The 22,412-nt window shown below is 47.4% G+C and overlaps 1 non-coding gene across 1 annotated transcript; it reads right to left on the reverse strand.

Moving 5' to 3' along the window:
- Nucleotides 1-21,667: 21,667 nt before the first annotated feature.
- Nucleotides 21,668-21,739, reverse strand: TRNAW-CCA (transfer RNA tryptophan (anticodon CCA)). The gene has a single exon. It is a non-coding gene; the product is annotated as a tRNA-Trp (tRNA).
- Between the last annotated feature and the right edge of the window lie 673 nt (nt 21,740-22,412).

Raw genomic sequence — 22,412 nt, forward strand, 5'->3', positions numbered from 1 at the left:
TCTGAATAAGGGCCACCAGATTTCCCCAGGAACAGGCTCCCTGTAGGGGCAGAGGGTGGCGAGACGCCCTGTGGACAGAGCGCCGTTTGGCCTCGTTCTCCTGGGCATCCCCCTGTTTCCTCCCCCTCCCTCACCGACTGCCTTAGGCCCCCCACCCCACCCCCGCCAGCCCCGTCGCACCACAGAACCGGAACCCGGAACCGGAGAGCAGAACCGTGGGGCGGGGTCGGTCAGCTGTTGTCTCCTGGGTGGGTGTGTTTCTGGGTGGACCAGCGGAGGGGTCAACGGGGGCGAGAGGACCCAGCTCCGTCACCCCTCCAGCAGCTGACACACCCCAGATGGCATCGCGGAGATTAGCGGAGGCCCTGCTGAAGGGCGTGGGGAGGGGTTAATCCCCAGGGGATTCCTGGAGGAGCCCCGGAGGCCAGGCAAGGACTCACGCCCCCTCCCCACGCCCCCACAGCCCCCTCCTGCCCCCTGGGGTCTCCTGGGCTGCCGGCCGGGGGCCGTCCGGGCTGAGTCAGGGTGGCTGAGTCAGGCCTGCTCCGAGCCTCTTGCCAAGTCCTGTCTTCCCTTGGCCCCATTTCCTCGAAGCCACTTTCTAGGCTCTGGTTGCCTCCCACACTGTTCTGATTAGCGGGTTGACAAGCTGACCGGCCCAAAGCCCTGAGCCCGGGAGCAGAGGGCAAGTGCATGACCGTTACTCCTCTGTGAGCGGAAACACCCGGGCCCCTCAGGGCTGGGCTTCCAGCTCAGCTTCCCCCTGGCCGGTGAGGTCACGGGGCCTCCGTCTCCACAGGGGCAACGGCAGCCTGCCCTGCCGTGTCCACTGCCCAGGGTTGCTGTGAGACCAAAGGGAGCGGCGTCTGGCAGCGGAATTTCTGAACCCCTGGCGTTTTCTGTGAGTGGAACACGATGACCATTGTTTCTGCCCTCGCGCCTGGCGTCGCTTTAGACCTTCCTGGCACACGCAGTGGACTTTGTTGTTTGGAACTTGTTCTCTTGGCCAACTCCTGTTTGTCTGGAATCTAAACTGGATGCTCACACAGGCTGGTTGCGAGTTGTCTGGGGTCGTGGGGCAATGGAAGGGGCACACAGTCCAGGGCCAGAGCCAAGAATTCTCTCTCCAGATCCAGGAGCCCTGCGGCCTTGGGCAACCTCCCTGATTTCCTAGGGCCTTTGTGAGGCATCTGACAAAAGGGCTTATTGTGCCTGCCCAGGCTGCCTCCTGGGTTCTCCTGAGGGTCAAGCTAGATTAAAAGGGCCCACCGGATGTTCAGGTGCTCTGTAAATATTGGGGGTTGCCCCTGAGGAAAAGCTTTCTGACTTCATTCCGTAGCACACAACCACCCACCAAGCCTGGGGTGGACTCAGAGGCAGGATGAGATCCTGAAAGGCTTCCCGGATCTCCTGGGAAACTCGGTGCACAAGAGAAAGGCCACCCCTCTCACCAGCCAGGGGCACTGGTAGCCATCACCTCTACAGCGATGGATGTCATATGAAGATATTGTGGGTCAGAGCAAAGAAAAGGAAAGGGGTAGACTTGGAGTCCCAGAAAAGGAAGAAGAAAATGGTAAGAAGTCTTGGGAGGGGTGACAGGAGCCAGAAAGAAGGAGCAAGGCAGGGCCCTCAGTGCAGAGCCTGGAAGGAGGCGAGAGACAGGCAGGGGGCTGTGAGAGGAGGGGCAGGAGGGGGAGCAGGAGAGGGTGGGAGTACAGGAAGGAGGGGGAGCAGGAGAGGGTGTGGGGTGCAGGAGGGGTTCAGGAGGGGGTGCTTAGGGCCAGGAGAAGAGGAGGCAGTAAATGCAGGTGGTCTCGGCTCCTCCGCCTGCAAGGGCCCTCCCCCGACCCACCATGGATGGACCATGATTGGTTTAGAATCTCGTTCTGCACCAGTAATCAGCTTATTAGTGTGACCCAGTCCTGCCATAGTATCTGGGAGAGAGAATCGACTGGGAACTTTGGGGAAAGATATTTTTCTTCCTACATTTAAATAAAAGAGACGACGGAGGCTTTTCTGTCCTGGACAGTGTCAAGCCACTGCACCTTGGAGTGCTCAATGTGTGAGCCAAGGATTGGTTTTAAGGCACTTGTAATCTAATATTCCATTGACAAGAGGACCAGGGATAAAATAACGCTGATAGTATGTGTCATTGGAGGGAACATTCTAGTTTTCCATTGCATTTTTATATACACTTATGCTATTTGATTGTCACAAAAGACAAGAGGACAAGTGACCTTATCCTTTTTAAAAAACACACAAGGAACCTGAGATCAGGGAAGGGAAGTGAACCCCCAAATCACACAGCTAATTGGTGGTAGGTCTGATATAGACCTACCTTTCCTCTTGGTCCCATAGGCTTTCCACTCCAAGTCTATCAGAACTAAACAGGAGACACAAATGCCTCCAGACACTAAAACAGACAGACAGCTCCTTACTCTCACCTCCAAGAAGAGTCCAGAGGAGAGTAAAAGAGAATCTGACCATCAACTCTGGGTGAGATATTGGGTGGAGGAGCTGAGACCTGGGTGTCTCCTGACAGTGTGGGGTGGGGAGGTGGACAGATGAAGAAGGTGGCAAGTTCCTCCACCACCCCCAGGGGAGCCCCTCCCTCCCCGCAAGCCTGCCTGCCTTCTAAATTTTCTTTCATTCAACAAATAGGTACTGAGTGCTTCCCACCCGCTAAGCACTCTGTCTGCCTAGAGCTGCAGTGAACAAAGCAGACGAGTCCTCCTGGAGCTTATCTTCTGGTCAGGAGGAATACAGCACAGCTAAGCCAAGTGCGGCTGACCCTCCTCCTCCTCAGATTGCTTTATTTGCAAGCTCACCTATTTGACAGAACCTATTTGCAGTCCCAAGATCAATGCATCTAGTACTTTCAGAGTCATCCAGGGACAAGAACTGAGCAGTGAGAATTCTGAGTAAGATGGGCATATTCCCAGGAGAGGTGGACTCTTCTTGCTTCAGCTCGCATATGCTGAACAAGTGACCTTCTGGGGACTATTTAATGCCACTGTTTGTTTTTTTTTTTTTGTCATTTGTATTGGTGGTTTCCCTGTTTTAAAATGGCCCCAAGTTCAGCACTGAAGTTGTCTGTCTAGGACTTGTAAGTGCAACAAGGCTGGGAAGCGCCCCCATGAAGGAGAAATTGAAAGTTACATAAGCTTCCCTCAGGCATGCATGCTGTTGGCTGGGAATTCAGTGTTAATGAATCAACAGAATATTTTAAGCGAGCTGTCTTTAAGCAGAAACAAGCAAAGAACATGGTTAAGAACTTGATGAAAATTTTGTGGCCAGAGGCTCATAGATGCCTAAGCCTATGTTTCCCCAGTGGCTCAATATTTGCTCATCCATTGTTCAGGATGAATTTAGAGAATATGTGTTCTGTGTGCTAAGTCACTTCAGTTGTATCCAATGCTTTTCGACCCTATGGACTGTAGCCCGCCAGGCTCCTCTGTCCATGGGATTGTCCAGGCAAGAATACTGGAGCAGGTTGCCATTCCCTTCTCCAGGGGATCTTCCCAACCCAGGAATCAAACCTATGTCTCTTACGTCTCCTGCACTGGCCGGCAGGTTCTTTACCACCAGCGCTGCCTGGGAGGCCCTTACAGAACATAACTGCCTCCAGTAATGAGAAAGACTGGCGTTTCATTTGTGATGCGTAGCTTGAGGAAGATCAAACGGGGCGATGATCAGCGTGATTTATGTGATTGGAAGGCAGTGTGGATCAAGGCAGTTTCTTCAGGAGGTGACACTGGAGCTGAGATCTGCAGAGAAGCGGGCAGCCAGTTGGGAGAGCCAAGCAGAGCGGTCTGAGGGCGGAAGCTGGGTGCTCAGATCCTGGTGGGGGGTAGGACCAGGTACACAGATCCCATGCAGCTGGAGGGCCTGGGAGCGGGCGCCCCTGAGGACACAGAAGGACTTATGCTTTTACTCCAAGTCCTGTGGAAGCCATTAAAGGGTTTTCAGCAGAGCAATGAAACTGATTTCTGGGTTTTCAAAGATGCCCAGCTGCTGTTGAGGAGAACGGCTCAGAGACCATGGTGGAAGCGGGGGCCAGCTGGGCGGTGGCTGCTGGGTCCAGGCTGAGACAGGCGTGGCCTCGTGGGTTGTGGCATTGGAGACAGATTGCAGGTATATTTTGGAGGAAGAGTAAAACCTGACTGGCTGATGGATCAGTGACAGAAAGTGAAAGAGAGAGAGGAATTAAGATGACACCTAGGTTTGGGAGCTGAAGCGACCGCATGAACTGGGGTGCCATCTGCTCAAATGGAGATGACTGGGGCCGCGGAAAATAACAGTATGTGAAGTTTCAGGTATTTACATTTTCAGACATTCAGGTTGACTTTCAGAAGCCTGGTTTGAAGGATTTTGAGCATTACCTGGCTATGAACCAGGACATGTCACATAAGTGACTGAAAACACGGATCTGAAGCTCTGGGGGTGCTGGAGTTGGAGAGGTCAGTTTGGACATGGAAGGACTGGATGAGCTCACCCCCAGCTGGTGGGTGTAGGGGACCCCAGCCTCATTCTGACAGAAGTAGGTGGTAGCAGGGAAAGGCTGGCCGGAGGCCAGGGCCTGTGGAAGTGAGGATACAGCTGAGGTTGCTGAGGGTTCGTGGTTGTGGGAGTGATAGAAAGGGGATCTGAAAAATTCTGAGGCTCGGGGTGGAGGGTCAGTGGGAGGCACCCTGGGCAGCCCCGCTCTGCCAAAGCAGGCAGGACCACGCTTCCTGGTGAGTGGCAGGACCTAAGGCCAGCCTGGTGCCCGTGAGTCATCCAGTTCCTTGTCCTGGGCCACCTGCCAGGAAGCACCTGAGCAGGGTAATAGCTGGTTCACATTTCTAACCAGCTAATTTCCCTTGCTGCTGGGGGCTGGGCATTCACTGAGGAGACCAAAGGCAGGACTGGCCTGAGGTGGAGTGAGATGAGAGAACGCGGGGATTTTCCGAGCCTGTCATCGCCTTGGATGAGAGGGCAGAGATAGGAGGAGGAGGAGGGCAGGCTGGCAGCCAAGGCTCTGAGTAGCTGTGTTCTCCCCAATCAATCAGGAAGGGGTCATCCTGGTTGTCCAAGGCAGCGCAGGGAGGCACTTCCCACACACGCTCTGAGGCCTGACCCTTGGATTCTGATCTTACTGCTGCCACTTGCCCGGTCTTTGCATCTGCATAAAAGCGCTGAGCGCACGGTGCCCTCGTGGAGTGCTCAGATCAGGGCACTCGGGCCAGCACTCAGAGGTCAGTGTCCACAGCTGTCCATTTAACTCCCTCCTCTGAGCTCAGGCATGATTTCAGAGTTGCAGGTCACGCCTGCACAGATGACAGAGAGGTGACTGTGGCTAGATCAAGGCTGCAGATGAGGCAAGAGCATAATGAACAGATCTGGACAGCACTCAGAACCAGGCAAAAGAACCCCGAGTTCAGTAGGTTTCTGTGCAATGGCAATGCCTATTGTTTTAGCATTCCCGGTCCCATAATGCTGTGTGTTTCTCCCACTTTTCATATTAAGCTTATGTATTGTCTCCTCTCTGGTTGCTCTGCTTTTTCTAAACCCACCATGTACATCTGCAAGTTCTCAGTTCATGTACTGTTGAAGCCTAATTTGAAGGACCTTTTGCATTACCTTGCTAGCTCGTGAAATGGGTGCAACTGTATGGTAGTTTTGAACATTCTTGGGATTGCCCTTCTTTGGGATTGGAATGAAAACTGACTTTTCCCAGTCCTGTGGCCACTGCCGTATTTTCCAAATTTGCTGACATAATGAGTGTGGCTCTTTAACGGCGTCATCTATTAGGACTCAAAATAGCTCAGCTGGAATTCTGTCACCTTCGTTAGCTTTGTTCATAGTAATGCTTCCTAAGGCCCACTTGATGTCACACTCCAGAATTTCTGGCTCTAGGTGAGTGACTACACCATCGTGGTTATCCGGGTCATTATGATCTTTTTTTGCATGGTTCCTCTATGTATTCTTGCTACCTCTTCTTAATGTCTTCTTCTGTTAGGCCCTTACCGTTTCTATTCTTTATTGTGCCCATCCTTGCATGAAATATTTCCTTTACTTCTCCATTTTTCATAGAGATCTCTAGTCTTTCCCATTCTGCTGCTTTCCTCTATTTCTTCACATTGTTCATTTAGGAAGGCTTTCTTATCTCTCCTTGCTCTTCCCTGGAACTCTGCATTCAGATGGGCATATCTTTCCTTTTCCCCTTGCCTTTTGTTTATCTTCTTTTCTCAGCTATTTGTAAAGCCTCCTCAGACCACCATTCTGTCTTCTTGCATTTCTTTTTCTCTGGGATGGTTTTGGTCACTGTCTCCTATACAATGTTATGAACCTCCATCCATAGTTCTTCAGGCATACTGTCTATCAGATCTAATCCCTTGAATCTATTCATCACCTCCACTGAATAATCATAAGGGATTTGATTTAGGTCATACCTGAATGGCTTAGTAGTTTTCTCTATTTTCTTCAGTTTAAGCCTGAATTTTGCAATAAGGAGCTCATGATCTAGGCCACAGTCAGCTCCTGGTCTTATTTTTGCTGATTTTATAGAGCTTATTCATCTTTGGCTGCAAAAAACATAATCAATCTGATTTCAGTATTGACCATCTGATGATGTCCATGTGTATAGATGTCTTTTGTGTTGTTGGAAAAGGGTGTTTGCTATGACCATCTCTTGGCAAAACTCTGTTAGCCTTTGCCCTGCTTCATTTTGTACTCCAAGACCAAACTTGCCTACTATTCTGGGTACCTTTGGATACCTCTTCTTTTTTTCTTTTTTTTTTTTGGTGTTAGTTCTAGAAGGTCTTGTAGGTCTTCATAGACCTTGTCGACTTCAGCTTCTTCAGCATCAGTGGTTCAGGCATAGACTTGTCTTACTGTGATGTTGAATGGTTTGCCTTGGAAACAAACCAAGATCATTCTGTCTTTTTTGAGATTGCACCCAAATACTGCATTTTGGACTCTTTTGTTGACTATGAGGGCTACTCTATTTCTTCCAAGGGATTCTTGCCCACAGTAGTAGATATAATGGTCATCTGAATTAAATTTGCCCATTTCCAGGTAATTTAGTTCACTGATTCCTAAGATGTCAATGTTCACTCTTGCTATCTTCTGCTTGACCACATCCAATTTACCTAATCAATATTGTTCTTTACAGCATTGGACTTTACGTTCACCACCAGACCCATCCATAACTGAGCGTCATTTCTGCTTTGGCCCAGTCACTTCATTCTTTCTGGAGCTATTAGTAATTGCCCTCTGCCATTCTCCAGTAGCATATTGGACACCTTCTGACATGGGGGTTTATCTTCCAATGTTATGTTTCTTTAGCCTTTTCATACTGTTTATGGGGTTCTTGCAGGAAGAATACGGAAGTGGGTTTTCATTCCCTCCTCCAGTGAATCATGTTTTGTCAGAACTCTTCACTATGACTCATCTGTCTTGGGTGGCCCTGCACAGCATGGTTCATAGCTTCACTGAGTTATACAAGTCCCTTCACGACAACGGGGCTGTGATCCATGAAGAGGAGCCAGAGATCCAATTGCCAACATCCATTGGATCATGGAGAAAGCAAGCGAATTAAAAAAAAAAATCTATGTCTTCTTCATTGGCCACTAAAGCCTTTGACTGTGTGGATCACAACAAACTGGAAAATTTTCAAAGAGATGGGAGTACCAGACCACTTTAACTGTCTCCTAAGAAACCTGTATGTGGGTCAAGAAGCAACAGTTAGAACCAGACATGGAACAACTGACTGGTTCAAAATTGGGAGAGGAGTACGACAAGGCTGAATATTGTCATCCTGCTTATTTAACTTTTATGCATGCAGAGTACATCATGTGAAATGCTGGGCAGGATGAATCACAAGCTGGAACCAAGATTGGCAGGAAAAATATCAACAACTTCAGATATGCAGATACTATTCTAATGACAGAAAGTGAAGAGGAATTAAAGAGCCTCTTGAGGATGAAAGAGGAGAGTGAAAAAGCTGGCTCGAAACTCAGCATTAAAAAACTAAGATCATGGCGTCCAGTCCCGTCACTTCATGGCAAATAGAAGGGGACAAAGTGGAAGCAGTGAACAAATTTTAGTTTCTTGGGCTCCAAAATCTGCAGCCATGTAATTAAAAGACACTTACTCCTGTGAAGGAAAGTTATGACAAACCTAGACAATGTATAAAAATGCAGAGAAACATCACTTTGCTGACCAAGCCTATGTAGTCAAAGCTATGGTTTTCCCCAGGAGTTGTGTATGAATGTGAGAACTGAACCACAAAGAAGGCTGAGCACCAAAGAAATGATGCTTTCAAACTGTAGTGCTAAGGAAGTCTCTTGAGAGTCCCTTGGACTGGAAGGAGATCAAACCAGTCGATCTTAAAGGAAATCAACCCTGAATATTCATTGGAAGGTGGTGGAATAGTGAGGTGGAAGCTCCAGTACTTTGGCCACCTGATGAGAAGAGCCAACTCACTGGAAAAGACCTTGATGCTGGGAAAGACTGAAGACAAAAGGAGAAGGAGGTGAAGATGAGATGTTAGATAGCATTCCCAACTCAATGGACATGAATTTGAGCAAACTCCGGAGACAGTGAAGGACAGAGAAGCCTGGCGTGCTGCAGTCCATGGGGTCACAAAAAGTCAGATATGACTTAGCAACCAAACAACAATATTGCCTCCTCTGGCTGCCATAACAAATTACCCACCAGCTGAACGGCTTAAAACAACAGATGCTTATTCGTTCACACTTCAGGAGTCCAGAAACCTGAAGTCAAGGTACTGTCCAGGTTGGTTCCTTCTGAGGGCTGTGAAGGGCTGCTCTCCTGGCTTCTGGCGGCTTTCCTCGATGTTCAGCACCCTTTGGTTTATAGACACACCTCTCCAATCTCTGCCTCCCACTTCTCCTGACCTTTTTCTCTGTGTCTCTTTGTGTCCTCCTCTCTCCTGACAGGGACACCTGTCACTAGATTTAGGCAATGATCCCAACCCCAGTATCATTTCATCTCAGGATGCTTAATTAATTATATCTGCAAATACTCTTGAAATAAAGTTGTATTTTGAGATCTACGTAAACATGAATTTTGGGTAGACGCTATTCAGTCCTCTGCACCTTCCCCCCACAGCCTCCCTCTAGATACAGGTACTCTGATTCCCTTTTTAGGCATTGAGAAGCCAGGGTCTAGAGAGACGTGACCCACTCCATGGTCATCTAATTAGTAGGTGGGCACAGAGCCTCAGATTTCCATTCCTGCCCTAACACCCAAGTGTTATTCCCTTTAGAGAAGCGCTGTGTGCGTGTGAGAGAGACAGGGAGGGCAAGAAGGAGCTGCATCTTGACTGTCCAGCTCTCCCCCCTCTTCTTTCAAGTTGGCTCAGCCTTTTCAGTCATGTGGTGCCGTGGAGACAAAGACACTCTGACAGGACCTCCCCGCCCACCCAGCACAGGAGTTCACCTGGGGCCCAGCACCTGCCCCAGAATGAGTGCCAGGGCATCACTGCTGACTGCGCTCGATGGTCCAGAGATGGACACGTGATTCAAAGGAAAGCAGAGCCTCTTCTTAGGAATGTATACCTCAGGGCTTTGTATAGCAATGTAAACATGTAAACAAACTCAGTTGACAATAAGGAGGTCAGTAAAAAAAGTTAGAAATCACATTTGGTTTTCAATTTAATGTTAGATGGCAAAGTATTTCATATTTAAATAAATAAATTTATTTAATCAGTGGGTTAGCACAGAAGTGTTGACAGAGCTCTTTTTAAATTCAGTAGGAAAGAGCAAAAGTGATATTCAAATAGCTTCATGATTTTAACAGCTACACTCTGTGATAGGCAGACGTCTAAGATGGTCCCCAGTGACTGCATCCCCTGGTGCTCACAACTGTCACTTGACTAGGAGACAAGCCTAGTAACTTGCTTCTGACAAATAGAACACAGCGAAAGTTGTGGAGTGCCACTTCTGCAATTAGGTTACAAAAGATAATCTTGCTGAGTCTGTCTTTTGCTGACTTTGATGAAAGAAGCTGGCATTGTGGATAAGCCCACATGGCAAGGAATCCAGGGTGGCCTCCAGCCAACAGCCAGCAAGGGACTGAACCCTGCCCCTACTATGTCAAGGAGCTTGGAAGTAGATCAGGTCCCAGTAGAAACCTGGTTACAGCTGGGTGAGATTTCCCAAAACAGAGGGCTCAGATCCGCTGAGCCCAGCCTCCTGATACACAGACACTCTGAGAATAAGGCGTGTGTAATATTTTAAGCCACTAATGTTGGGGGAATTTGTTACAAAGCATTTCCTCTACACACACACACACACACACACACACACACACATGCACACACATTACAGATTTCAGTTTGCATGGCTAGACAAGATAGAAAATTCTGTCAGCTGAATAAAAATGCACAGCCTAGAAGTTGTGAGTTAAGTTTTATTTGGGGACCCACTAAGGACTATAGCCTGGAAAACTAGTCTCTCAGATAGCTCTGAGGAACTGCTCTGAAATGGTAAGGGAGGCACCAGCATATATTGAAGGTGTTTTTTGCTGGACATATAGTTGAACAAAATAGAATAATCTATATTTAGATCTAAAGATTATTGCTAATGACAAAGAACAGACACATCAAGGTAGTGATCTTAGTGCTTTTTCTATGTATGGAAGATGCAAGAAACTGGGATCACTTGAAATTATTCCTTAGATATGTATCTTAACTATCCAGGGTCAGCATCCAAAGCACAGAACTGTCCTGTTTCTCTTCATCCTGAATTCCCCTCAGGGTGCATCTTGGGTGAATGTTTGCAGTGGCTAATGCCTTGATTTTGTAGAATTGAGATGGCAGGCAACATTCTTTGTTTACTGAAATGGCAGGTAACATTCCCTGTCCACACTTCCTTAGACAGAGGGAAATTGAAAAGAGGACCTGGAAGGATAGAGAAAAAGAACATGAGCTTTGGAAGCTGATGAGGAAAACACCTTTGTTTCAAAGCCTCACTAAGGCTTTATAATTTTTTTTTTCAGTTATGGGTTCATTTAAATTTGCCTTAGGGTCAGGAGGTGAGGTTCATTTATTCATTTGTCTTTTCATTAATCAACAAATATTTACCCAGTGTCTATAGAGTATTGGACAGCATCAGTGCAGCTGAGAGGAGAAGTGAAAAACCAGGTCATACACCCGAGGCATCCACAGAGCCTGTGTACACAGAGCATATGGTTAGAGCCAGATGGTACAGTTAACAATGCAGAGATGGCTGCTGTGAGGAGAGTGTGTTACTATGGGTGGAAGCAGGGAGAACCCAGTCTAAGCCAGCCTGGGCTGCAGCGCAGAAACCTCCCAGGAAGAATGGATGCCTCGGTCTAAGTTTGCAGGGTCCATCATAGGTGTCCTTGCAAGAACAGACCTGGACCTGAAGCCTGAACTAAGACAGTGCCATAGAATGGAAAGGAATGGCCAATGGGGAGGGGGTCCAAGGAGGACTTGGCTGAGGGTGGTAACCCTGTCCCTTTCACCCCTGCCACCGATTTCAGCTCATGGAACTGGCAAGATAAGAATGCCACTAACTTAAACTGGGAAGAAAAGAACAGGTTTATGGTCAAAAGGATTTTTTCCCCCAAATATAAGAATTTGACCATATAAATATCTGATAGAGTATTTTCTAAAAATTTGCCATAGCTTTTAAGAAAATATTTAAACTCTTGTTCAGCACATGTGGCTCTCCATTTTTTTTTCTTCTTCTCCAGGTTTATTTCTTGCCACTCAACCAAGTTCATCCACAGATCCAGCTATTTGAAACTACTAGTAATTCCCCAGACACATTCCATGGTTGTTGTATAGTTTTGAACATGTGATTCTCTCTGTTTAGAAAGTTCTCTATTGGGGTATCTGTTGTTTTTGTGTTTTCAGTATCCTCTCCTTTGGCTTTTCTCTGTTTCATTCCATGCGATCCTGATGGAATATCAGTATCCTGCTCTCTCCAACCCCTGGGATGGGCAGGAGGTCCAAGCCTCCTTAAGCATAGTATCCCAACCCTCAGTGATTGGTCCAGGATTGGCACGTGACCCAATCTGGACCAATGTGAGCCCTTCTCTGGGATTTTATATATGGTGCTGGGATAGTTTTCTCTTTCTTAAAGAGCCAACACACTGAAGTGACATAAGCCTGGAACTTCATGTGGCCATGCTCCTTTTGCCCACTGAGACACAGAGGAAGCTCACTGGTTAGGAGAGAATGGGTCTAATACAGCGGGAGAGACAACAGAGGTGAGTGTGAGAGCAGCAGATATGAAGGCTTTTCCCCCAGTCAGTCTTCCCGGTTATGTAGCTTAAGTTCTGGTGTGCTTAAGTTAATCCTGTCACTTAAAATTGAAAGAGTCCTGCAACCAAAATTCCAGTTTCTTCTACCCACTTCCTACATATCCTTTAAAACTCAGTTCCAACCCAGTTCTTCCAGAAAGCCCACTGTGACCAGTTGCTCCTCCCTTCCCTGTTTGGTGCACTTCCCTGGGTTCTCGTGAATACCATTCTGGGCAGATTTCAACTGCATCCCTTCCTAATCAAATCCATAAGGGTCGGGTTACAATCTCTGTTTACCGTCAAATCATAAGCTCCTTGATCCTCATTGTATTCAACTTACAGCTCAATGTCTGGCAAAAAGAATGTTTTATAAACCTCTGATGAATGAATAACAAGCTCAAAGTCCATCTGTGGAGGATTCAGGTGCCCAGGAGAGTTGTGGGTCTACAAATCATAGAAGGGGGTCTCTGTGTCAGTGTAGCAGGTGGAGACCGGTGGACTGCAGGCAGTGGGCAGTGAAGAGGGTGGGGTGCCCTCAGTCTCTCCAAGAAGGGAAGGAGAGAAGTGGGCTGGTGACTGGAGGGATCAAGGGGGACTTATTTTAAGATTCCAAAGTCCTTCCCTGGTGGTCCTGTAGCTGGGACTCTGCACTCCCAATGCAGGGGGCCCGGGTTTGATCCCTGGTCAGGGAACTAGGTCCCACATGCCACAGTGAAAATTGAAGATCCCATGTGTGGCAACTAATACCTGGTGCAGCCAAAAAAAAAAATAAACAAACATTAAAAAAAAAATCAAAGTCCCAAATGTGTTTATATATTGAGGGAAAGGAGCCAGTGGTGAGAGTGGTGAAGATTCAGAACAACCAAGACGTGCCACACGGAGAGGGTGTGAGCCCCGAGCCCAGCTGGAGAACAGAGAACTGGTGTGATCACTCCAGTTTAGTCAGCTCAGCAGCAGAGGCAGTGGAAATGGGGCATCCATGCCAGAGTGACCTCATTCAGCAGCCCACAGGCCAGTGAGGCTGGGCAAAATAGAGCCTCCATCTTGTTGCTAAGGCCACGGAGAGTTCAGCTTTCTCTTCCCCAGTCACCCTCCATCCCCCACGAGAGACGGGGCAGCGCTGAGCCGAAGCAGCCCTATCGGGTCACCCCCTTCCCACTGGGCCCAGATCTCCCGGAGCGCTGGCCAGCGTTCAAGGCAGCCCTCACATTGTTCCCCTTGTTGCCACCCGACCTAGGCGATCAAGTTCCCCCAGCTAAGTGTTCACCGATTTTGTCCGGGGCCATGCAATCCCATCCAGGGAGAAGCAGAGATGTAAATTATTGAGGAAACCTCAGGTTCTCAACAACTCCCTAGCCGTCCCGATCTGCCTGGAAACCTGAGCGGACTGGCCCTGGGCACCCAGCAGCCGGGATTGGATAGCAGCACTGCCCAGGCCTCTGAGCTCTGAACCTGCGGTGATTGAGCCCCGAAGCCTGGTGGCTCCCTGGGGCCTCAGCAGCCAGAATTTCCCAAGATCTGTAGGGGAGAGCGTGCAGCAGGTCACTGAGAAGCCCAGCTTAGAAGCACTCCCTCGGGGCCCTGGGCACCTGGGAAGGTGAGGAGAAGGAGGCAATGTCTGCTCCCTCAGGAGGGGCCCAGGTGAGGGAGGGTCTTCCCTCAAGAAAGGCTCAGCCTCACCATGGAGGGCACGCTGCCTGCCCTTGGGAGCTCCTGGACAGATGGAGAACACACACACACACACACACACACACACACTTGCTGTTTCTAGCTGTTGAGCATCAGACCCTGTGGTTCCCAGGGCAAAGCTGAAAAGGTCTTGCTAAAGTCCCAGCCTCCTCTCTGGATAAGAGGACAGGAAGGTGGGGAGGAATTCAACACCTCTGAGCATCCTTCGGCTTTGGTTATCAGGAGATAGCCCAAGCGTCTGCCTCAGACTCTCACTTCTCTGCTGTTTAACCACTGTGATCACACTTACTGTGTTTTGTGGACTCTCAAAAACTGCCAAGCTTGTGTGTGTGTGCATCTTCATGGAAGTCTCGTGTGCATCTCCACATGCCTGGCTATCCAAGTGTACATCCACACATCTCCACGTGGGTGTGACCGCACGTGGTAACTCCTGCTTGCCGAAGTGGTCCCTGTGCACACCCCAGTGTGTGCAGGTGTGCTTGGTGGGCATCCTCTTTCTCAAACACACTGAGTGTTCCTCTGCCAGGTTTTAGTGTCCAGCAATCCAGCAATGTGACGACGTTAAAACAGTGGGTTGTACGTTGAACTGAGTCTTGCCACTCCCCTGGCTTTGCCCAGAGCTGACACATGCGTCCTAATATCCGCAACCACCTCTCTGCTCAGTCTGCCTTGAGTCCCTGATGGACTCTGGTTTGCTACACCCGAGGCTTCCCCAGAGGAGCTGAGGATGTCTGCTCTTTGCAGCTTCCACTGGACCTCGGTTCATCTGGTCATTTACTCCTCAAACAATCACTGAGCTTCTGCCGGGCCAGGCCCTGTGTTAAAAGCCAGAAATACTGAAATGAGTATTTCATGGCCCCTGTCTTCATGGAAGGCACACTCCAATCAGGGAGAAAGCCCTGGACACAACCAGCCGTGTTCAAGGGCAGACTCTGGTGAGACATAGCCGAGAAGTCACTACCACTCATATATGTGGAATCTAGAAGAATGCTCCTGGTGAACATATTTGCAGGGTAGGACTAGAGATGCAGACGAGAGAAAGGACCTGTGGACACAGAGGGCAGGAGAGTGGGGCCTGAACTGAGAGAGTAGCACTGACGTATATACACTGCCATGCGTGAAATAGCCAGCCAGTGGGGAGCTGCCGAGCAGCACCAGGAGCCCAGCCCAGTTCTCCGCGATGACCCAGAGGGCTGGGATGGGGGAGGGAGGGAGGCTCAAAGGCGAGGGGATATATGTATACTTACAGCTGATTCACATCATTGTATAGCAGAAACTAAGAAAACAATGTAAAGCAATTATTCTCCAATTTAAAATAGACCAACCAAATGAAAAACGGAGGGAGGGGATGTATGTTTACATACAGGGGGTTCATGTTGTGTACAACAGAAACTAGCAGAATATTGTAAAGCAATTATACTCCAATTAAAAAAAAAAATTAACTCTACAAAAAAAGGAAGTTGCTACCACCCTTTGAGGAAACCGGAATAGTTTCATTGAGGCTGCATTTAGTTATGACTTAAGTGGAATTTCAACAAGACAATGTACATTCCAAGAGCATTCCAAGCAGAACAATGGTGTGATTGGAGGTGAGAAATGAGGAAGCCCATAGAGTGTTTACTTGCAAACCCATCCTCAGTTTGCAACTACTGGGTGCAAGTGTAGGGCACCCCCTGAAGTTGTGCAAGATTGGGGGCGGAAGTTCTGAGAAGTCACTGTGAACTCACGGGCAGATGGTGTGGCAAGGGGCTGTATCGTCTATCTTACTCCACCTAGGAAGGCTTCCTGGAGGAGGTGTGGCCTTGGGAACAATTGAGGGAAGAAAGGGCAATCTGAGGGACGGAAGCTAATCTGTGTCACATGAAAGCAGCTATGTACTTGGGGGAGAATAACCACGCAGTTAACGGGATGGACTTAATATCTGTTGGAAGATGCTTTGAAGAAAGGGTAGCCAGGAAGGAGGGGGCCCAGGTCTCCGTGCTCAAGCAGCCCCAACCTGATAAGAGAAAGCACAGAACCTACTGGGAGCTCCTAGCTTGATGGCGGGACATAGGAAATGATGGCTTCCAAAACACTGGACATCAGGCAACAAAGGTCAGCGATGCCTGAAAGATGCCCCAATGTACAGCCTTGAGAGAATGTCTAAGCCGAAGGAGCTGGTAGTCTGGGCAGACTCAAGCCCTCAGTTTCTACACAGTACATACAAAAGAGTACCCAAGAGGAGAGAGCTGCCCAGAGAGAACCCTGGAAAACTCCAAGTTTTCAGCAAAGCACTGATTAGCATACATGTATGAGGCAACTACCCACAGCTGGGGAAAGAACCACCCCAAAAGATGAAGAGTGCCCAGAGCTCACACAGGGCTGAGAATACTTCCTACTCCCACCAGTCAGGTTGGAAAAAAAACATAATTTATAGGGAGATTACTCAGAAGGATCTTGCTTCAGTAGTAGAAAGTAGCCTTGGTCTAAATACTGCTTTCATCTCACCTAATAAATCTTAAAAGATCTGAAAGGATAAAACTGCCACAACCTGGAAGAAGTTCAAGGACATTTATAGGGATACAAAAATATCTAGCACCCAATAAAGTAAAATTCCCTCTGTCTGGCATCCAATAAAAAAAAATACCAGGCATGCAAAGAAAACAAGAAAATACAACCCATGATAAGAAGAAAAAAAATCGTTGAAACTGGCCCTACAACTAGGTGAACAACTGTCCCGGTTTATCTGGGGATATCCCAGTTTGGGGCTTCCCTGGTGGCTCAGCCATAAAGAATACGCCTGCAATGCAGGAGATGTAGATTTGCTTCCCAGGTTGGGAAGATCCCCTGAAGGAGGGTGTGGCAACCCACTCCCGTGTTCTTGCCTTAAGAATCCCATGCACAGAGGAGCCTAGAGGGCTACAGTCCATAGAGTTGCAGAGTCAGACACGACTGAAGCGACTTAGCATTCACACACACACGCACATACCAGTTTTAGCACTAGAAGTGGTACATCCCGGCAAATCCCTCAGTTCAGCGAAATCTGGGACAATTGGTCACCCTTACTACAACTAACATCAGTACTTAGTGAAAGACTGAATACCTTCTCTCTAAGATCAAGTGCACAGCAGAATGTCCACACTCACTCACTACTTTTGCCAACAATGTATTTGAGATTCCAGCCAATTAATAAGGCAAGGAAAAGAAATCCATATTGGAAAGGAAGAAATAAAACTGTTCTCATGCTCAGATAATATCATCTATGAAGAAAATCTTACTGACTCTATGAAACAGTGACTCGAACTAGTAAGTGAGTCTAGTAAGATATCAGATCCAAGTGAATATTCACAAAGTGGATTTCTACTCACTGGCAATGACCAACTAGAATTGAAATAAAATAGCAATACCCTTTTCAATAGCATCAAAAAATATGAAATAAGGATGACAATAGATGAGAAAGACCTGTATGTTGAAAACTACAAAGCATTGCTTAGAGAAATTAAAGAAGAAGTGTATATACTTTGGTTATAGTTTGGAAGACTCAAGGTTGTTAAGCTGTCAAGTCTCCCCAAACAGATTCAACACAATCTCCCCCAAATCCCACTAGTCTTTTTTTGTTTTTAATAGAAATTGACAGGCTGACTTTAAAATTCACGTGAAAAATGCAAAGAACCTAGAATAGCCAAAATGTCTTTGAAAAAGAACAAAGTTGGAGGCCAAAACTACTTGATTTCAAAACGTATCTTAAAGATAGAGTAGCCAAATAGACCCATGTCCACCTGGGACTTGTGATTGTGACCTCATTGGGAAAAAGGGTCTGTGCAGATGTAATTAAGTTAAGGATCTTAAAATGAGATCATCCCAGATTAAGGAGAGGCCCTAAGTCCAATAACAGGCATCCTTATAAGAAGAGGGGAAGACAGAGATACCTGGGAAGAGGGCCAGGTAAAGATAGGTTGGAGTTATGTTGCCACAGACCAAGGAATGTCTGGAGCGGTCAGGAGCTGGAAGAGGCCGAGAGCCTCCAGAGACAGTACTGCCTGTCAACACCTTGGTCTCAGACTTCTGACTTTTCTAGAATTGGGAGAGAGTCTATTTCTGTTGTTTTCAGCCATCAAGTTTGTGGTATTTTGTTAGGCAATCCTAGATTCCAAAGAATGCCATATATAACTAATATTCTGCAAAAGTGCAAAGGCAAGTCAGCGGAGCAAAAACAGTCTTTTCCACAAACGGTGCTGGGACTGTTGGATATGAATATGCAAATATGTAAACTTGGATTTATACCTTTTAGCATATATAAAAATTAACTCAAAATGGTACATACATGGAAAACCAAGTCTATGAAATATCTGGAAAAACTCTTAAGAAAAAGCATTTGTGACCTTCTGTTAAGCAAGATTATTTTTAGACATGGCACCAAAGCATGATCCATTAAAAACTGATAAACTGGACTTCTTAAAATCAAAGTCTTGTACTCGTCATATGATACCATCAAGAGAATGAAAAGATGAGTCACAGATTGCCATGCATATATTGGATGAGAGACTCAGGTTTAAATTTTAGATTTTTTTTAAACTCTCAGAGCTCAGTAATAAAAACACAAACAACCCAGTGTTAAAAGTAGACAAAAATTCAAATAGATGCTTCACCACAGAAAATACCCAGATGGCAAATAAGCATACAAAAAAAGATGCTCAAAATCATTAGTTAGGGAGATGGAAATCAAAACCGCAAGGTACTACTACTGCACACTTATTAGAATGTCTGTGATTAAAGACCTTCAGCGCCAAAAGCTGGCAAGAATGCAGAGCAACTGGAATTCTCAGCTACTGCCAGCAGGAACGTAAAAATGGTACAACCACTTCAGAAGATAGTGAGATGGTTCTTAAGCAAACATGTACCTAGACGTGATCCAGCTATTCCACTCCCAGGTATTTACCCAAAAGTAATGAAAGCACACGTTCACACAAAGACCTGTACACAAATACCCATCAGCAGTTAGGTGGACAGATAAACTGTGGTATTTATACAGTGGACTTCTACACAGCTATAGAAAGGAATGAACCAGTGATGCGTGCAACAATGGACGAATCACAAAATAGTTAAGCCGAGTGAAAAGAATCTGGACCAAAAAAAGTACATAATGCACCATCCCATTCATGTAAAATTTTATAAGATGAACCGAATCTATAGTGAGAAAAAGCAGATCAGTGGCTGCCTAAAGCAGGGGCTTAGGGAGGTGTGGAGGAGAGGGGAGAAACTGGAGGGGAAGGTGGATATATTCATTAGCTCGTGGTGACGGTTTCATGGGGAACGTGTGTCACACTTGCCAAAACGCACACTTGATATAGGTGCACTTCATTGTGTGCCTTGCCTAGAAAATCCCGCAGACGGAGGAGCCTGGTGCAGGCTACTGTCCATGGGGTCGCAGAGAGTCGGACACGACTGAGCAACTTCACTTTTTCACTTCACTGTTGTGTGTCAGGTAAGCCTCAAAAAGCTGTTAAATGAGAAAGAAGAAAAACCGATGTCTCCAGTGCTCCCAGCACCGCTGCTGCAGTCCCTTGCCTAAGGACAGTGGGCCGGAAGGGCCGAGGCGCTGAGGGGTCCCACAGCCCTCACTCCTAGGCAGCCATGAAGCCCACCCCATCCACACTCTCACCTTGGACACTGGATGCAAAGGCAGCAGGCCGAAGTCCCCACTGCTAGCCCCTCCCTAGGAGACGCCCGTGCTTGCCTGTGGGCTGGGGCTGGCCACGGGGGGAATGTTAGGGGAAATAAGCTCACTACAAGACTTGGAGCCCGAGCCCCTGAGAGTTGATACAAATGTCAGAAAACATTTGGTCCGACAGATGCTGGAAAACCCCTTGGAGTAATCTCCTTCCTTTGCTTCATTAGTCTTTGCCGCCTGTCTGCAACTGTGTCTTTTGGGTAATGGGGGGACTCTGCCCAGTTGCTGTCCTGCAGTCAGGGTCATGGAGCGGGGACGGTGAGGGGGACAGTTCAGGAGCTCAGGACCGAGGATTCACTGTGATAGGATCTCAATATAATTGGGGTTTCTACTTCTCGGATTCACAAGGGTATGATTTTTTTTAAAATTATTTTTTAAAGCTTTTTCTCTTAAAAAATTAAAAAAAAAATTATTCATTTAGTTGGCTGCATCAGATCTTTCTTGCATCATGCAGTATCCTTTGTTGCGGCTACAGGCTCTCTAGTTGTGGCTTGAAGGCTTAGTTGTCCTGAGGTATGTGGGATCTTAGTTCTCCGACCAGGGATCAAACTGGTGTCTCCTGCATCACAAGGCAGATTCTGAACCACTGGACCAAGTCCCCAAGGATTTGATTTCTTTCCTTTTAATACACTTGTTTATTACATGTAATTACATTTTATGTTTTCATAAGGCTTTTAAAGTGAATACATTTTTTTAAATTGCTATGAGGATCTACCTACTCCACTAGAAGTTGAGACAGTTTGCCACCCTATTCCCAGAAAGCCCTGCGGAAGGACTTGGGGGTCGTTTATTCTGTTCCTCAATTCAGAAATTCTCTTGCACTCGATCTATCTGGTTTGTGCCAAAGCAGATTCAGCTCACCCTTTTGCTAGGCAGAAGAAGACCCAGAAATTTCAGCCTGCAGTACTTAAGTTTAAAATGATTCAGGTCAGTTCAGCCGCTCAGTCGTGTCTGACAATTTTCGACCCCATGGACTGCAGCACTCCAGGCCTCCCTGTCCATCACCAACTCCCGGAGCCCATGTTTAGAGTCTACATAATCAGGAGGCCTCAGTAGTTCTACTGGGACCCAGATGTTCAGGACAACAAGACTTGAGGACTCGGTCCATCTTGTGGGGTAGATTCCCAAAGTGCCAGAATAGACTCGTCTTCCTGACCCCCACACCTCCACTATGGCATCCTGTCATCCCCGTCCCCTTTGTCTGAAAAGTAGATCTAATCTGCCCCCTTCCTGCCCTTCTCAACTGGAAACACTAATAATGATAATAACTGACACCAGAGCACTCAGATGGCCAGGCACAGTGTGAACCCTTTACATATGCTGGCTTGCTCAGTCTCTCAGTCACGTCTTTGCGACCCCATGGACAGTAGCCTGCCAGGCTCCTCTGTCTACAGGATTCTTCAGGCAAGAATGCTGGAGTGGGTTGTCATTTCCTTCTCCAGGGGATCCTCCCAACCCAGGGATCAAACCCTCATCTCCTGCATTGGCAGGTGGATTCTTTACCACTGAGCAACCCGGAAAGCCCCTGAACCCATTATATATATTACCCAGCAAATCCTCATGACAATGCTATCAGAGGGGTAGCATGATTATTCCCAGCTTACAAATGAGGAAATCGAGCCAAAAAGAGATGAGAAGAGGGTACAGAGTTTCCAGCTTTGTTTTGGGAGTTTTTGTTGTTGTTGTTTTAGTTTAAATTTTTTTCTTTGTCGTAAATTACACACAACATAAAATTTATCATCTTAGCCATTTAAAAAAATGTACAGTTCAGTAGTGTTAAATATATTCACATTGCTGTTCATCCATCTGCAAAACTCTTTGCCTTTTGCAAAACTGAAGCTCTGTACCCATTAAGCACCAGCTCCGCCTCCACCCAGCCCCTGGTACCCACCATTCCACTTTCTGACTCTAAGGTGCCCCCATACCCGTCCATGGGATTCTCCAGGCAAGAATACTGGAGTGGATTGCCATTTCCTTCTCCAGGGGATCTTCCCAACCCAGGGATCGAACCTGGGTCTCCCGCATTGGAGGCAGACACTTTAACCTCTGAGCCACCAGGGAAGCCCCATAAGGATGGAATCATACAGTATATGTCTTTTTGAGACTGGCTTACTTCACCTAGCATAATGTCTTCAAGGCTCATCCGTTTTGTAGCCTGTGGCAGAATTTCACAGAGGGTCAGTTTTGCAAGATGAAAAGAATTCTGGAGATGCGAGGTGGTGATTCGTACAACATGCAAATGAACTTAATGCCACGTGAAAATGGTCAATTTTAAGTTATTTGTATTTTACTACAGTTAAAATAACAACAACAAAACAGATGAGGAGGGACTTCCCTGGTGCTTCAGGGACTAAGAGACTCAGAGCTCCCAGTAAACGGGGACCCAGTTTGATTCCCTGGTCAGGGAACTAGACCCTACATGCCTCGACTAAGAGTTCACATGCCACAACGAAGACCCAGTGGAGCCAAGTAAATAAAAAAAAAAAAAAAAAAACCGCCGATAGATGAGGAGCTGTGCTCAAGGACACACAGTCAGAGCAGACCCATACCCATGGCGGGCTCAGGGTCCAGCACTGTGCCTAACCGCCGCCAGGAACAGAAGCGCCGCACAGAAAGCCTGAAGCCCCCAGGCCTTCCAGGTCATCACGCAGATGTGCGCGGCTGCAGATTCAGACCTGGGGCTTACTCTCAGCAGGAGAGAGTGGTCTGCGCGGGGCTTTCCGATCCAACAGGA

This window comes from Capricornis sumatraensis, chromosome 14, assembly GCF_032405125.1.
Source record: "Capricornis sumatraensis isolate serow.1 chromosome 14, serow.2, whole genome shotgun sequence".
In the NCBI taxonomy this organism is placed as follows: Eukaryota; Metazoa; Chordata; class Mammalia; order Artiodactyla; family Bovidae; genus Capricornis; species Capricornis sumatraensis.